General features: G+C 37.8%; 14 non-coding genes across 14 annotated transcripts; 3 read left to right on the top strand and 11 right to left on the bottom strand.

The window, feature by feature from the left end:
- Window positions 1-3,256: 3,256 nt before the first annotated feature.
- Window positions 3,257-3,329, bottom strand: TRNAM-CAU (transfer RNA methionine (anticodon CAU)). The gene has a single exon. It is a non-coding gene; the product is annotated as a tRNA-Met (tRNA).
- A 652-nt stretch (window positions 3,330-3,981) lies between these two features.
- On the bottom strand, window positions 3,982-4,054 carry TRNAM-CAU (transfer RNA methionine (anticodon CAU)). The gene has a single exon. It is a non-coding gene; the product is annotated as a tRNA-Met (tRNA).
- A 1,379-nt stretch (window positions 4,055-5,433) lies between these two features.
- On the bottom strand, window positions 5,434-5,506 carry TRNAM-CAU (transfer RNA methionine (anticodon CAU)). The gene has a single exon. It is a non-coding gene; the product is annotated as a tRNA-Met (tRNA).
- A 652-nt stretch (window positions 5,507-6,158) lies between these two features.
- Window positions 6,159-6,231, bottom strand: TRNAM-CAU (transfer RNA methionine (anticodon CAU)). Its single transcript has one exon. It is a non-coding gene; the product is annotated as a tRNA-Met (tRNA).
- Window positions 6,232-7,610: 1,379 nt separating this feature from the next.
- On the bottom strand, window positions 7,611-7,683 carry TRNAM-CAU (transfer RNA methionine (anticodon CAU)). The gene has a single exon. It is a non-coding gene; the product is annotated as a tRNA-Met (tRNA).
- Window positions 7,684-8,336: 653 nt separating this feature from the next.
- Window positions 8,337-8,409, bottom strand: TRNAM-CAU (transfer RNA methionine (anticodon CAU)). Its single transcript has one exon. It is a non-coding gene; the product is annotated as a tRNA-Met (tRNA).
- A 1,378-nt stretch (window positions 8,410-9,787) lies between these two features.
- TRNAM-CAU (transfer RNA methionine (anticodon CAU)) lies at window positions 9,788-9,860 on the bottom strand. The gene has a single exon. It is a non-coding gene; the product is annotated as a tRNA-Met (tRNA).
- Window positions 9,861-9,971: 111 nt separating this feature from the next.
- TRNAE-UUC (transfer RNA glutamic acid (anticodon UUC)) lies at window positions 9,972-10,043 on the top strand. The gene has a single exon. It is a non-coding gene; the product is annotated as a tRNA-Glu (tRNA).
- Window positions 10,044-11,964: 1,921 nt separating this feature from the next.
- TRNAM-CAU (transfer RNA methionine (anticodon CAU)) lies at window positions 11,965-12,037 on the bottom strand. The gene has a single exon. It is a non-coding gene; the product is annotated as a tRNA-Met (tRNA).
- A 111-nt stretch (window positions 12,038-12,148) lies between these two features.
- Window positions 12,149-12,220, top strand: TRNAE-UUC (transfer RNA glutamic acid (anticodon UUC)). The gene has a single exon. It is a non-coding gene; the product is annotated as a tRNA-Glu (tRNA).
- Window positions 12,221-14,143: 1,923 nt separating this feature from the next.
- Window positions 14,144-14,216, bottom strand: TRNAM-CAU (transfer RNA methionine (anticodon CAU)). The gene has a single exon. It is a non-coding gene; the product is annotated as a tRNA-Met (tRNA).
- A 111-nt stretch (window positions 14,217-14,327) lies between these two features.
- TRNAE-UUC (transfer RNA glutamic acid (anticodon UUC)) lies at window positions 14,328-14,399 on the top strand. The gene has a single exon. It is a non-coding gene; the product is annotated as a tRNA-Glu (tRNA).
- Window positions 14,400-16,322: 1,923 nt separating this feature from the next.
- On the bottom strand, window positions 16,323-16,395 carry TRNAM-CAU (transfer RNA methionine (anticodon CAU)). The gene has a single exon. It is a non-coding gene; the product is annotated as a tRNA-Met (tRNA).
- Window positions 16,396-17,048: 653 nt separating this feature from the next.
- TRNAM-CAU (transfer RNA methionine (anticodon CAU)) lies at window positions 17,049-17,121 on the bottom strand. The gene has a single exon. It is a non-coding gene; the product is annotated as a tRNA-Met (tRNA).
- Between the last annotated feature and the right edge of the window lie 26 nt (window positions 17,122-17,147).

A 17,147-nucleotide genomic window follows, 5' to 3' on the forward strand; every position in this document is an offset into this window, starting at 1 on the left:
ATTTGAGCTTGAAAACTCAAATAATTCCTATTGTTCCCTTCTCACTCCAAGTCAACAACCCCTTTATCCTGTCAGTTTGGCTCATTTTCCTTTTTTTAATGAACTAGTTTCGCCAATAAATAAGAAACCATCAGACTATTTCACCCAATCTGATTGGGACTTTGCTTTAATATTGTTTCTTTTTAGGCAAGATCCTATTTTGGATTTAAAGCTCAAATCATTCCCATCTCTTCTACTCACTCAAAAATGACAAGGAAATCAACAACACTTTCCTCATATATTAAAAACGTTTCGGCAGAAATACCCGATTTCCTGCATGAATGGAGGAAGACAAAAACTCACTGAACAGTGCCTCGTGTGAGGATCAAACTCACGACCTTCAGATTATGAGACTGACACGCTTCCTACTGCGCTAACGAGGCAACCACCAGATGTTTGTAGACAAGCTCAAATCGGCAAAATGAAAAAAAAATATATATATTTTCTTTATTCCCACTTTTTCTTAGTCCATGACTCATTATACTTAATAACTGCTCCCATATGGTCTAGCGATTAGGATTCCTGGTTTTCACCCAGGTGGCCTGGGTTCGACTCCCGGTATGGGAAAAAACCTTTTACTAGTCTTGCACTTTCAAAGGTTGAGCGTTATGGGATAAAAGTGCTCTTTGTGGCCATAAATTCTAACTTATCTTTGTTTACCCATTCCTCCTCTTTTCACCAGATTATATTTGAGCTTGAAAACTCAAATAATTCCTATTGTTCCCTTCTCACTCCAAGTCAACAACCCCTTTATCCTGTCAGTTTGGCTCATTTTCCTTTTTTTAATGAACTAGTTTCGCCAATAAATAAGAAACCATCAGACTATTTCACCCAATCTGATTGGGACTTTGCTTTAATATTGTTTCTTTTTAGGCAAGATCCTATTTTGGATTTAAAGCTCAAATCATTCCCATCTCTTCTACTCACTCAAAAATGACAAGGAAATCAACAACACTTTCCTCATATATTAAAAACGTTTCGGCAGAAATACCCGATTTCCTGCATGAATGGAGGAAGACAAAAACTCACTGAACAGTGCCTCGTGTGAGGATCAAACTCACGACCTTCAGATTATGAGACTGACACGCTTCCTACTGCGCTAACGAGGCAACCACCAGATGTTTGTAGACAAGCTCAAATCGGCAAAATGAAAAAAAAATATATATATTTTCTTTATTCCCACTTTTTCTTAGTCCATGACTCATTATACTTAATAACTGCTCCCATATGGTCTAGCGATTAGGATTCCTGGTTTTCACCCAGGTGGCCTGGGTTCGACTCCCGGTATGGGAAAAAAAACTTTTACTAGTCTTGCACTTTCAAAGGTTGAGCGTTATAGGATAAAAGTGCTCTTTGTGGCCATAAATTCTAACTTATCTTTGTTTACCCATTCCTCCTCTTTTCACCAGATTATATTTGAGCTTGAAAACTCAAATAATTCCTATTGTTCCCTTCTCACTCCAAGTCAACAACCCCTTTATCCTGTCAGTTTGGCTCATTTTCCTTTTTTTAATGAACTAGTTTCGCCAATAAATAAGAAACCATCAGACTATTTCACCCAATCTGATTGGGACTTTGCTTTAATATTGTTTCTTTTTAGGCAAGATCCTATTTTAAATTTAAAGCTCAAATCATTCCCATCTCTTCTACTCACTCAAAAATGACAAGGAAATCAACAACACTTTCCTCATATATTAAAAACGTTTCGGCAGAAATACCCGATTTCCTGCATGAATGGAGGAAGACAAAAACTCACTGAACAGTGCCTCGTGTGAGGATCAAACTCACAACCTTCAGATTATGAGACTGACACGCTTCCTACTGCGCTAATGAGGCAACCACCAGATGTTTGTAGACAAGCTCAAAGCGGCAAAATGAAAAAAAAAAATATATATTTTCTTTATTCCCACTTTTTCTTAGTCCATGACTCATTATACTTAATAACTGCTCCCATATGGTCTAGCGATTAGGATTCCTGGTTTTCACCCAGGTGGCCTGGGTTCGACTCCCGGTATGGGAAAAAAAACTTTTACTAGTCTTGCACTTTCAAAGGTTGAGCGTTATAGGATAAAAGTGCTCTTTGTGGCCATAAATTCTAACTTATCTTTGTTTACCCATTCCTCCTCTTTTCACCAGATTATATTTGAGCTTGAAAACTCAAATAATTCCTATTGTTCCCTTCTCACTCCAAGTCAACAACCCCTTTATCCTGTCAGTTTGGCTCATTTTCCTTTTTTTAATGAACTAGTTTTGCCAATAAATAAGAAACCATTAGACTATTTCACCCAATCTGATTGGGACTTTGCTTTAATATTGTTTCTTTTTAGGCAAGATCCTATTTTGGATTTAAAGCTCAAATCATTCCCATCTCTTCTACTCACTCAAAAATGACAAGGAAATCAACAACACTTTCCTCATATATTAAAAACGTTTCGGCAGAAATACCCGATTTCCTGCATGAATGGAGGAAGACAAAAACTCACTGAACAGTGCCTCGTGTGAGGATCAAACTCACGACCTTCAGATTATGAGACTGACACGCTTCCTACTGCGCTAATGAGGCAACCACCAGATGTTTGTAGACAAGCTCAAAGCGGCAAAATGAAAAAAAAAAATATATATTTTCTTTATTCCCACTTTTTCTTAGTCCATGACTCATTATACTTAATAACTGCTCCCATATGGTCTAGCGATTAGGATTCCTGGTTTTCACCCAGGTGGCCTGGGTTCGACTCCCGGTATGGGAAAAAAAACTTTTACTAGTCTTGCACTTTCAAAGGCTGAGCGTTATAGGATAAAAGTGCTCTTTGTGGCCATAAATTCTAACTTATCTTTGTTTACCCATTCCTCCTCTTTTCACCAGATTATATTTGAGCTTGAAAACTCAAATAATTCCTATTGTTCCCTTCTCACTCCAAGTCAACAACCCCTTTATCCTGTCAGTTTGGCTCATTTTCCTTTTTTTAATGAACTAGTTTCGCCAATAAATAAGAAACCATCAGACTATTTCACCCAATCTGATTGGGACTTTGCTTTAATATTGTTTCTTTTTAGGCAAGATCCTATTTTAAATTTAAAGCTCAAATCATTCCCATCTCTTCTACTCACTCAAAAATGACAAGAAAATCAACAACACTTTCCTCATATATTAAAAACATTTCGGCAGAAATACCCAATTTCCTGCATGAATGGAGGAAGACAAAAACTCACTGAACAGTGCCTCGTGTGAGGATCGAACTCACGACCTTCAGATTATGAGACTGACACGCTTCCTACTGCGCTAACGAGGCAACCACCAGATGTTTGTAGACAAGCTCAAAGCGGCAAAATGAAAAAAAATATATATATTTTCTTTATTCCCACTTTTTCTTAGTCCATGACTCATTATACTTAATAACTGCTCCCATATGGTCTAGCGGTTAGGATTCCTGCTTTTCACCCAGGTGGCCCGGGTTCGACTCCCGGTATGGGAAAAAACCTTTTACTAGTCTTGCACTTTCAAAGGTTGAGCGTTATGGGATAAAAGTGCTCTTTGTGGCCATAAATTCTAACTTATCTTTGTTTACCCATTCCTCCTCTTTTCACCAGATTATATTTGAGCTTGAAAACTCAAATAATTCCTATTGTTCCCTTCTCACTCCAAGTCAACAACCCCTTTATCCTGTCAGTTTGGCTCATTTTCCTTTTTTTAATGAACTAGTTTCGCCAATAAATAAGAAACCATCAGACTATTTCACCCAATCTGATTGGGACTTTGCTTTAATATTGTTTCTTTTTAGGCAAGATCCTATTTTGGATTTAAAGCTCAAATCATTCCCATCTCTTCTACTCACTCAAAAATGACAAGGAAATCAACAACACTTTCCTCATATATTAAAAACGTTTCGGCAGAAATACCCAATTTCCTGCATGAATGGAGGAAGACAAAAGCTAACTGAACAGTGCCTCGTGTGAGGATCGAACTCACGACCTTCAGATTATGAGACTGACACGCTTCCTACTGCGCTAACGAGGCAACCACCAGATGTTTGTAGACAAGCTCAAAGCGGCAAAATGAAAAAATATATATATATTTTCTTTATTCCCACTTTTTCTTAGTCCATGACTCATTATACTTAATAACTGCTCCCATATGGTCTAGCGGTTAGCATTCCTGGTTTTCACCCAGGTGGCCCGGGTTCAACTCCCGGTATGGGAAAAAACCTTTTACTAGTCTTGCACTTTCAAAGGTTGAGCGTTATGGGATAAAAGTGCTCTTTGTGGCCATAAATTCTAACTTATCTTTGTTTACCCATTCCTCCTCTTTTCACCAGATTATATTTGAGCTTGAAAACTCAAATAATTCCTATTGTTCCCTTCTCACTCCAAGTCAACATCCCCTTTATCCTGTCAGTTTGGCTCATTTTCCTTTTTTTAATGAACTAGTTTTGCCAATAAATAAGAAACCATCAGACTATTTCACCCAATCTGATTGGGACTTTGCTTTAATATTGTTTCTTTTTAGGCAAGATCCTATTTTGGATTTAAAGCTCAAATCATTCCCATCTCTTCTACTCACTCAAAAATGACAAGGAAATCAACAACACTTTCCTCATATATTAAAAACGTTTCGGCAGAAATACCCGATTTCCTGCATGAATGGAGGAAGACAAAAACTCACTGAACAGTGCCTCGTGTGAGGATCAAACTCACAACCTTCAGATTATGAGACTGACACGCTTCCTACTGCGCTAATGAGGCAACCACCAGATGTTTGTAGACAAGCTCAAAGCGGCAAAATGAAAAAAAAAAATATATATTTTCTTTATTCCCACTTTTTCTTAGTCCATGACTCATTATACTTAATAACTGCTCCCATATGGTCTAGCGATTAGGATTCCTGGTTTTCACCCAGGTGGCCTGGGTTCGACTCCCGGTATGGGAAAAAAAACTTTTACTAGTCTTGCACTTTCAAAGGCTGAGCGTTATAGGATAAAAGTGCTCTTTGTGGCCATAAATTCTAACTTATCTTTGTTTACCCATTCCTCCTCTTTTCACCAGATTATATTTGAGCTTGAAAACTCAAATAATTCCTATTGTTCCCTTCTCACTCCAAGTCAACAACCCCTTTATCCTGTCAGTTTGGCTCATTTTCCTTTTTTTAATGAACTAGTTTCGCCAATAAATAAGAAACCATCAGACTATTTCACCCAATCTGATTGGGACTTTGCTTTAATATTGTTTCTTTTTAGGCAAGATCCTATTTTAAATTTAAAGCTCAAATCATTCCCATCTCTTCTACTCACTCAAAAATGACAAGAAAATCAACAACACTTTCCTCATATATTAAAAACGTTTCGGCAGAAATACCCAATTTCCTGCATGAATGGAGGAAGACAAAAACTCACTGAACAGTGCCTCGTGTGAGGATCGAACTCACGACCTTCAGATTATGAGACTGACACGCTTCCTACTGCGCTAACGAGGCAACCACCAGATGTTTGTAGACAAGCTCAAAGCGGCAAAATGAAAAAAAATATATATATTTTCTTTATTCCCACTTTTTCTTAGTCCATGACTCATTATACTTAATAACTGCTCCCATATGGTCTAGCGGTTAGGATTCCTGCTTTTCACCCAGGTGGCCCGGGTTCGACTCCCGGTATGGGAAAAAACCTTTTACTAGTCTTGCACTTTCAAAGGTTGAGCGTTATGGGATAAAAGTGCTCTTTGTGGCCATAAATTCTAACTTATCTTTGTTTACCCATTCCTCCTCTTTTCACCAGATTATATTTGAGCTTGAAAACTCAAATAATTCCTATTGTTCCCTTCTCACTCCAAGTCAACAACCCCTTTATCCTGTCAGTTTGGCTCATTTTCCTTTTTTTAATGAACTAGTTTCGCCAATAAATAAGAAACCATCAGACTATTTCACCCAATCTGATTGGGACTTTGCTTTAATATTGTTTCTTTTTAGGCAAGATCCTATTTTGGATTTAAAGCTCAAATCATTCCCATCTCTTCTACTCACTCAAAAATGACAAGGAAATCAACAACACTTTCCTCATATATTAAAAACGTTTCGGCAGAAATACCCAATTTCCTGCATGAATGGAGGAAGACAAAAGCTAACTGAACAGTGCCTCGTGTGAGGATCGAACTCACGACCTTCAGATTATGAGACTGACACGCTTCCTACTGCGCTAACGAGGCAACCACCAGATGTTTGTAGACAAGCTCAAAGCGGCAAAATGAAAAAATATATATATATTTTCTTTATTCCCACTTTTTCTTAGTCCATGACTCATTATACTTAATAACTGCTCCCATATGGTCTAGCGGTTAGCATTCCTGGTTTTCACCCAGGTGGCCCGGGTTCAACTCCCGGTATGGGAAAAAACCTTTTACTAGTCTTGCACTTTCAAAGGTTGAGCGTTATGGGATAAAAGTGCTCTTTGTGGCCATAAATTCTAACTTATCTTTGTTTACCCATTCCTCCTCTTTTCACCAGATTATATTTGAGCTTGAAAACTCAAATAATTCCTATTGTTCCCTTCTCACTCCAAGTCAACATCCCCTTTATCCTGTCAGTTTGGCTCATTTTCCTTTTTTTAATGAACTAGTTTTGCCAATAAATAAGAAACCATCAGACTATTTCACCCAATCTGATTGGGACTTTGCTTTAATATTGTTTCTTTTTAGGCAAGATCCTATTTTGGATTTAAAGCTCAAATCATTCCCATCTCTTCTACTCACTCAAAAATGACAAGGAAATCAACAACACTTTCCTCATATATTAAAAACGTTTCGGCAGAAATACCCGATTTCCTGCATGAATGGAGGAAGACAAAAACTCACTGAACAGTGCCTCGTGTGAGGATCAAACTCACAACCTTCAGATTATGAGACTGACACGCTTCCTACTGCGCTAATGAGGCAACCACCAGATGTTTGTAGACAAGCTCAAAGCGGCAAAATGAAAAAAAAAAATATATATTTTCTTTATTCCCACTTTTTCTTAGTCCATGACTCATTATACTTAATAACTGCTCCCATATGGTCTAGCGATTAGGATTCCTGGTTTTCACCCAGGTGGCCTGGGTTCGACTCCCGGTATGGGAAAAAAAACTTTTACTAGTCTTGCACTTTCAAAGGCTGAGCGTTATAGGATAAAAGTGCTCTTTGTGGCCATAAATTCTAACTTATCTTTGTTTACCCATTCCTCCTCTTTTCACCAGATTATATTTGAGCTTGAAAACTCAAATAATTCCTATTGTTCCCTTCTCACTCCAAGTCAACAACCCCTTTATCCTGTCAGTTTGGCTCATTTTCCTTTTTTTAATGAACTAGTTTCGCCAATAAATAAGAAACCATCAGACTATTTCACCCAATCTGATTGGGACTTTGCTTTAATATTGTTTCTTTTTAGGCAAGATCCTATTTTAAATTTAAAGCTCAAATCATTCCCATCTCTTCTACTCACTCAAAAATGACAAGAAAATCAACAACACTTTCCTCATATATTAAAAACGTTTCGGCAGAAATACCCAATTTCCTGCATGAATGGAGGAAGACAAAAACTCACTGAACAGTGCCTCGTGTGAGGATCGAACTCACGACCTTCAGATTATGAGACTGACACGCTTCCTACTGCGCTAACGAGGCAACCACCAGATGTTTGTAGACAAGCTCAAAGCGGCAAAATGAAAAAAAATATATATATTTTCTTTATTCCCACTTTTTCTTAGTCCATGACTCATTATACTTAATAACTGCTCCCATATGGTCTAGCGGTTAGGATTCCTGCTTTTCACCCAGGTGGCCTGGGTTCGACTCCCGGTATGGGAAAAAAAACTTTTACTAGTCTTGCACTTTCAAAGGCTGAGCGTTATAGGATAAAAGTGCTCTTTGTGGCCATAAATTCTAACTTATCTTTGTTTACCCATTCCTCCTCTTTTCACCAGATTATATTTGAGCTTGAAAACTCAAATAATTCCTATTGTTACCTTCTCACTCCAAGTCAACAACCCCTTTATCCTGTCAGTTTGGCTCATTTTCCTTTTTTTAATGAACTAGTTTCGCCAATAAATAAGAAACCATCAGACTATTTCACCCAATCTGATTGGGACTTTGCTTTAATATTGTTTCTTTTTAGGCAAGATCCTATTTTAAATTTAAAGCTCAAATCATTCCCATCTCTTCTACTCACTCAAAAATGACAAGAAAATCAACAACACTTTCCTCATATATTAAAAACGTTTCGGCAGAAATACCCAATTTCCTGCATGAATGGAGGAAGACAAAAACTCACTGAACAGTGCCTCGTGTGAGGATCGAACTCACAACCTTCAGATTATGAGACTGACACGCTTCCTACTGCGCTAACGAGGCAACCACCAGATGTTTGTAGACAAGCTCAAAGCGGCAAAATGAAAAAAAATATATATATTTTCTTTATTCCCACTTTTTCTTAGTCCATGACTCATTATACTTAATAACTGCTCCCATATGGTCTAGCGGTTAGGATTCCTGCTTTTCACCCAGGTGGCCTGGGTTCGACTCCCGGTATGGGAAAAAACCTTTTACTAGTCTTGCACTTTCAAAGGTTGAGCGTTATGGGATAAAAGTGCTCTTTGTGGCCATAAATTCTAACTTATCTTTGTTTACCCATTCCTCCTCTTTTCACCAGATTATATTTGAGCTTGAAAACTCAAATAATTCCTATTGTTCCCTTCTCACTCCAAGTCAACAACCCCTTTATCCTGTCAGTTTGGCTCATTTTCCTTTTTTTAATGAACTAGTTTCGCCAATAAATAAGAAACCATCAGACTATTTCACCCAATCTGATTGGGACTTTGCTTTAATATTGTTTCTTTTTAGGCAAGATCCTATTTTGGATTTAAAGCTCAAATCATTCCCATCTCTTCTACTCACTCAAAAATGACAAGGAAATCAACAACACTTTCCTCATATATTAAAAACGTTTCGGCAGAAATACCCGATTTCCTGCATGAATGGAGGAAGACAAAAACTCACTGAACAGTGCCTCGTGTGAGGATCAAACTCACGACCTTCAGATTATGAGACTGACACGCTTCCTACTGCGCTAACGAGGCAACCACCAGATGTTTGTAGACAAGCTCAAAGCGGCAAAATGAAAAAAAAATATATATATTTTCTTTATTCCCACTTTTTCTTAGTCCATGACTCATTATACTTCATAACTGCTCCCATATGGTCTAGCGATTAGGATTCCTGGTTTTCACCCAGGTGGCCTGGGTTCGACTCCCGGTATGGGAAAAAAACTTTTACTAGTCTTGCACTTTCAAAGGTTGAGCGTTATAGGATAAAAGTGCTCTTTGTGGCCATAAATTCTAACTTATCTTTGTTTACCCATTCCTCCTCTTTTCACCAGATTATATTTGAGCTTGAAAACTCAAATAATTCCTATTGTTCCCTTCTCACTCCAAGTCAACAACCCCTTTATCCTGTCAGTTTGGCTCATTTTCCTTTTTTTAATGAACTAGTTTCGCCAATAAATAAGAAACCATCAGACTATTTCACCCAATCTGATTGGGACTTTGCTTTAATATTGTTTCTTTTTAGGCAAGATCCTATTTTAAATTTAAAGCTCAAATCATTCCCATCTCTTCTACTCACTCAAAAATGACAAGAAAATCGACAACACTTTCCTCATATATTAAAAACGTTTCGGCAGAAATACCCAATTTCCTGCATGAATGGAGGAAGACAAAAGCTAACTGAACAGTGCCTCGTGTGAGGATCGAACTCACGACCTTCAGATTATGAGACTGACACGCTTCCTACTGCGCTAACGAGGCAACCACCAGATGTTTGTAGACAAGCTCAAAGCGGCAAAATGAAAAAAAATATATATATTTTCTTTATTCCCACTTTTTCTTAGTCCATGACTCATTATACTTAATAACTGCTCCCATATGGTCTAGCGGTTAGGATTCCTGGTTTTCACCCAGGTGGCCCGGGTTCGACTCCCGGTATGGGAAAAAACCTTTTACTAGTCTTGCACTTTCAAAGGTTGAGCGTTATGGGATAAAAGTGCTCTTTGTGGCCATAAATTCTAACTTATCTTTGTTTACCCATTCCTCCTCTTTTCACCAGATTATATTTGAGCTTGAAAACTCAAATAATTCCTATTGTTCCCTTCTCACTCCAAGTCAACAACCCCTTTATCCTGTCAGTTTGGCTCATTTTCCTTTTTTTAATGAACTAGTTTCGCCAATAAATAAGAAACCATCAGACTATTTCACCCAATCTGATTGGGACTTTGCTTTAATATTGTTTCTTTTTAGGCAAGATCCTATTTTAAATTTAAAGCTCAAATCATTCCCATCTCTTCTACTCACTCAAAAATGACAAGGAAATCAACAACACTTTCCTCATATATTAAAAACGTTTCGGCAGAAATACCCGATTTCCTGCATGAATGGAGGAAGACAAAAACTCACTGAACAGTGCCTCGTGTGAGGATCAAACTCACAACCTTCAGATTATGAGACTGACACGCTTCCTACTGCGCTAATGAGGCAACCACCAGATGTTTGTAGACAAGCTCAAAGCGGCAAAATGAAAAAAAAAAATATATATTTTCTTTATTCCCACTTTTTCTTAGTCCATGACTCATTATACTTAATAACTGCTCCCATATGGTCTAGCGGTTAGGATTCCTGCTTTTCACCCAGGTGGCCTGGGTTCGACTCCCGGTATGGGAAAAAACCTTTTACTAGTCTTGCACTTTCAAAGGTTGAGCGTTATGGGATAAAAGTGCTCTTTGTGGCCATAAATTCTAACTTATCTTTGTTTACCCATTCCTCCTCTTTTCACCAGATTATATTTGAGCTTGAAAACTCAAATAATTCCTATTGTTCCCTTCTCACTCCAAGTCAACAACCCCTTTATCCTGTCAGTTTGGCTCATTTTCCTTTTTTTAATGAACTAGTTTCGCCAATAAATAAGAAACCATCAGACTATTTCACCCAATCTGATTGGGACTTTGCTTTAATATTGTTTCTTTTTAGGCAAGATCCTATTTTGGATTTAAAGCTCAAATCATTCCCATCTCTTCTACTCACTCAAAAATGACAAGGAAATCAACAACACTTTCCTCATATATTAAAAACGTTTCGGCAGAAATACCCGATTTCCTGCATGAATGGAGGAAGACAAAAACTCACTGAACAGTGCCTCGTGTGAGGATCAAACTCACGACCTTCAGATTATGAGACTGACACGCTTCCTACTGCGCTAACGAGGCAACCACCAGATGTTTGTAGACAAGCTCAAAGCGGCAAAATGAAAAAAAAATATATATATTTTCTTTATTCCCACTTTTTCTTAGTCCATGACTCATTATACTTCATAACTGCTCCCATATGGTCTAGCGATTAGGATTCCTGGTTTTCACCCAGGTGGCCTGGGTTCGACTCCCGGTATGGGAAAAAAACTTTTACTAGTCTTGCACTTTCAAAGGTTGAGCGTTATAGGATAAAAGTGCTCTTTGTGGCCATAAATTCTAACTTATCTTTGTTTACCCATTCCTCCTCTTTTCACCAGATTATATTTGAGCTTGAAAACTCAAATAATTCCTATTGTTCCCTTCTCACTCCAAGTCAACAACCCCTTTATCCTGTCAGTTTGGCTCATTTTCCTTTTTTTAATGAACTAGTTTCGCCAATAAATAAGAAACCATCAGACTATTTCACCCAATCTGATTGGGACTTTGCTTTAATATTGTTTCTTTTTAGGCAAGATCCTATTTTAAATTTAAAGCTCAAATCATTCCCATCTCTTCTACTCACTCAAAAATGACAAGAAAATCGACAACACTTTCCTCATATATTAAAAACGTTTCGGCAGAAATACCCAATTTCCTGCATGAATGGAGGAAGACAAAAGCTAACTGAACAGTGCCTCGTGTGAGGATCGAACTCACGACCTTCAGATTATGAGACTGACACGCTTCCTACTGCGCTAACGAGGCAACCACCAGATGTTTGTAGACAAGCTCAAAGCGGCAAAATGAAAAAAAATATATATATTTTCTTTATTCCCACTTTTTCTTAGTCCATGACTCATTATACTTAATAACTGCTCCCATATGGTCTAGCGGTTAGGATTCCTGGTTTTCACCCAGGTGGCCCGGGTTCGACTCCCGGTATGGGAAAAAACCTTTTACTAGTCTTGCACTTTCAAAGGTTGAGCGTTATGGGATAAAAGTGCTCTTTGTGGCCATAAATTCTAACTTATCTTTGTTTACCCATTCCTCCTCTTTTCACCAGATTATATTTGAGCTTGAAAACTCAAATAATTCCTATTGTTCCCTTCTCACTCCAAGTCAACAACCCCTTTATCCTGTCAGTTTGGCTCATTTTCCTTTTTTTAATGAACTAGTTTCGCCAATAAATAAGAAACCATCAGACTATTTCACCCAATCTGATTGGGACTTTGCTTTAATATTGTTTCTTTTTAGGCAAGATCCTATTTTAAATTTAAAGCTCAAATCATTCCCATCTCTTCTACTCACTCAAAAATGACAAGGAAATCAACAACACTTTCCTCATATATTAAAAACGTTTCGGCAGAAATACCCGATTTCCTGCATGAATGGAGGAAGACAAAAACTCACTGAACAGTGCCTCGTGTGAGGATCAAACTCACAACCTTCAGATTATGAGACTGACACGCTTCCTACTGCGCTAATGAGGCAACCACCAGATGTTTGTAGACAAGCTCAAAGCGGCAAAATGAAAAAAAAAAATATATATTTTCTTTATTCCCACTTTTTCTTAGTCCATGACTCATTATACTTAATAACTGCTCCCATATGGTCTAGCGATTAGGATTCCTGGTTTTCACCCAGGTGGCCTGGGTTCGACTCCCGGTATGGGAAAAAAAACTTTTACTAGTCTTGCACTTTCAAAGGTTGAGCGTTATAGGATAAAAGTGCTCTTTGTGGCCATAAATTCTAACTTATCTTTGTTTACCCATTCCTCCTCTTTTCACCAGATTATATTTGAGCTTGAAAACTCAAATAATTCCTATTGTTCCCTTCTCACTCCAAGTCAACAACCCCTTTATCCTGTCAGTTTGGCTCATTTTCCTTTTTTTAATGAACTAGTTTTGCCAATAAATAAGAAACCATCAGACTATTTCACCCAATCTGATTGGGACTTTGCTTTAATATTGTTTCTTTTTAGGCAAGATCCTATTTTGGATTTAAAGCTCAAATCATTCCCATCTCTTCTACTCACTCAAAAATGACAAGGAAATCAACAACACTTTCCTCATATATTAAAAACGTTTCGGCAGAAATACCCGATTTCCTGCATGAATGGAGGAAGACAAAAACTCACTGAACAGTGCCTCGTGTGAGGATCAAACTCACGACCTTCAGATTATGAGACTGACACGCTTCCTACTGCGCTAATGAGGCAACCACCAGATGTTTGTAGACAAGCTCAAAGCGGCAAAATGAAAAAAAAAAATATATATTTTCTTTATTCCCACTTTTTCTTAGTCCATGACTCATTATACTTAATAACTGCTCCCATATGGTCTAGCGATTAGGATTCCTGGTTTTCACCCAGGTGGCCTGGGTTCGACTCCCGGTATGGGAAAAAAAACTTTTACTAGTCTTGCACTTTCAAAGGCTGAGCGTTATAGGATAAAAGTGCTCTTTGTGGCCATAAATTCTAACTTATCTTTGTTTACCCATTCCTCCTCTTTTCACCAGATTATATTTGAGCTTGAAAACTCAAATAATTCCTATTGTTCCCTTCTCACTCCAAGTCAACAACCCCTTTATCCTGTCAGTTTGGCTCATTTTCCTTTTTTTAATGAACTAGTTTCGCCAATAAATAAGAAACCATCAGACTATTTCACCCAATCTGATTGGGACTTTGCTTTAATATTGTTTCTTTTTAGGCAAGATCCTATTTTAAATTTAAAGCTCAAATCATTCCCATCTCTTCTACTCACTCAAAAATGACAAGAAAATCAAAAACACTTTCCTCATATATTAAAAACGTTTCGGCAGAAATACCCAATTTCCTGCATGAATGGAGGAAGACAAAAGCTAACTGAACAGTGCCTCGTGTGAGGATCGAACTCACGACCTTCAGATTATGAGACTGACACGCTTCCTACTGCGCTAACGAGGCAACCACCAGATGTTTGTAGACAAGCTCAAAGCGGCAAAATGAAAAAAAATATATATATTTTCTTTATTCCCACTTTTTCTTAGTCCATGACTCATTATACTTAATAACTGCTCCCATATGGTCTAGCGGTTAGGATTCCTGGTTTTCACCCAGGTGGCCCGGGTTCGACTCCCGGTATGGGAAAAAACCTTTTACTAGTCTTGCACTTTCAAAGGTTGAGCGTTATGGGATAAAAGTGCTCTTTGTGGCCATAAATTCTAACTTATCTTTGTTTACCCATTCCTCCTCTTTTCACCAGATTATATTTGAGCTTGAAAACTCAAATAATTCCTATTGTTCCCTTCTCACTCCAAGTCAACAACCCCTTTATCCTGTCAGTTTGGCTCATTTTCCTTTTTTTAATGAACTAGTTTCGCCAATAAATAAGAAACCATCAGACTATTTCACCCAATCTGATTGGGACTTTGCTTTAATATTGTTTCTTTTTAGGCAAGATCCTATTTTAAATTTAAAGCTCAAATCATTCCCATCTCTTCTACTCACTCAAAAATGACAAGGAAATCAACAACACTTTCCTCATATATTAAAAACGTTTCGGCAGAAATACCCGATTTCCTGCATGAATGGAGGAAGACAAAAACTCACTGAACAGTGCCTCGTGTGAGGATCAAACTCACAACCTTCAGATTATGAGACTGACACGCTTCCTACTGCGCTAATGAGGCAACCACCAGATGTTTGTAGACAAGCTCAAAGCGGCAAAATGAAAAAAAAAAATATATATTTTCTTTATTCCCACTTTTTCTTAGTCCATGACTCATTATACTTAATAACTGCTCCCATATGGTCTAGCGATTAGGATTCCTGGTTTTCACCCAGGTGGCCTGGGTTCGACTCCCGGTATGGGAAAAAAAACTTTTACTAGTCTTGCACTTTCAAAGGTTGAGCGTTATAGGATAAAAGTGCTCTTTGTGGCCATAAATTCTAACTTATCTTTGTTTACCCATTCCTCCTCTTTTCACCAGATTATATTTGAGCTTGAAAACTCAAATAATTCCTATTGTTCCCTTCTCACTCCAAGTCAACAACCCCTTTATCCTGTCAGTTTGGCTCATTTTCCTTTTTTTAATGAACTAGTTTTGCCAATAAATAAGAAACCATCAGACTATTTCACCCAATCTGATTGGGACTTTGCTTTAATATTGTTTCTTTTTAGGCAAGATCCTATTTTGGATTTAAAGCTCAAATCATTCCCATCTCTTCTACTCACTCAAAAATGACAAGGAAATCAACAACACTTTCCTCATATATTAAAAACGTTTCGGCAGAAATACCCGATTTCCTGCATGAATGGAGGAAGACAAAAACTCACTGAACAGTGCCTCGTGTGAGGATCAAACTCACGACCTTCAGATTATGAGACTGACACGCTTCCTACTGCGCTAATGAGGCAACCACCAGATGTTTGTAGACAAGCTCAAAGCGGCAAAATGAAAAAAAAAAATATATATTTTCTTTATTCCCACTTTTTCTTAGTCCATGACTCATTATACTTAATAACTGCTCCCATATGGTCTAGCGATTAGGATTCCTGGTTTTCACCCAGGTGGCCTGGGTTCGACTCCCGGTATGGGAAAAAAAACTTTTACTAGTCTTGCACTTTCAAAGGCTGAGCGTTATAGGATAAAAGTGCTCTTTGTGGCCATAAATTCTAACTTATCTTTGTTTACCCATTCCTCCTCTTTTCACCAGATTATATTTGAGCTTGAAAACTCAAATAATTCCTATTGTTCCCTTCTCACTCCAAGTCAACAACCCCTTTATCCTGTCAGTTTGGCTCATTTTCCTTTTTTTAATGAACTAGTTTCGCCAATAAATAAGAAACCATCAGACTATTTCACCCAATCTGATTGGGACTTTGCTTTAATATTGTTTCTTTTTAGGCAAGATCCTATTTTAAATTTAAAGCTCAAATCATTCCCATCTCTTCTACTCACTCAAAAATGACAAGAAAATCAAAAACACTTTCCTCATATATTAAAAACGTTTCGGCAGAAATACCCAATTTCCTGCATGAATGGAGGAAGACAAAAACTCACTGAACAGTGCCTCGTGTGAGGATCGAACTCACGACCTTCAGATTATGAGACTGACACGCTTCCTACTGCGCTAACGAGGCAACCACCAGATGTTTGTAGACAAGCTCAAAGCGGCAAAATGAAAAAAAATATATATATTTTCTTTATTCCCACTTTTTCTTAGTCCATGACTCATTATACTTAATAACTGCTCCCATATGGTCTAGCGGTTAGGATTCCTGCTTTTCACCCAGGTGGCCTGGGTTCGACTCCCGGTATGGGAAAAAAAACTTTTACTAGTCTTGCACTTTCAAAGGCTGAGCGTTATAGGATAAAAGTGCTCTTTGTGGCCATAAATTCTAACTTATCTTTGTTTACCCATTCCTCCTCTTTTCACCAGATTATATTTGAGCTTGAAAACTCAAATAATTCCTATTGTTCCCTTCTCACTCCAAGTCAACAACCCCTTTATCCTGTCAGTTTGGCTCATTTTCCTTTTTTTAATGAACTAGTTTCGCCAATAAATAAGAAACCATCAGACTATTTCACCCAATCTGATTGGGACTTTGCTTTAATATTGTTTCTTTTTAGGCAAGATCCTATTTTAAATTTAAAGCTCAAATCATTCCCATCTCTTCTACTCACTCAAAAATGACAAGAAAATCAACAACACTTTCCTCATATATTAAAAACATTTCGGCAGAAATACCCAATTTCCTGCATGAATGGAGGAAGACAAAAACTCACTGAACAGTGCCTCGTGTGAGGATCGAACTCACGACCTTCAGATTATGAGACTGACACGCTTCCTACTGCGCTAACGAGGCAACCACCAGATGTTTGTAGACAAGCT

Source organism: Rhinoderma darwinii, chromosome 3 (assembly GCF_050947455.1).
Source record: "Rhinoderma darwinii isolate aRhiDar2 chromosome 3, aRhiDar2.hap1, whole genome shotgun sequence".
NCBI lineage: Eukaryota > Metazoa > Chordata > Amphibia > Anura > Rhinodermatidae > Rhinoderma > Rhinoderma darwinii.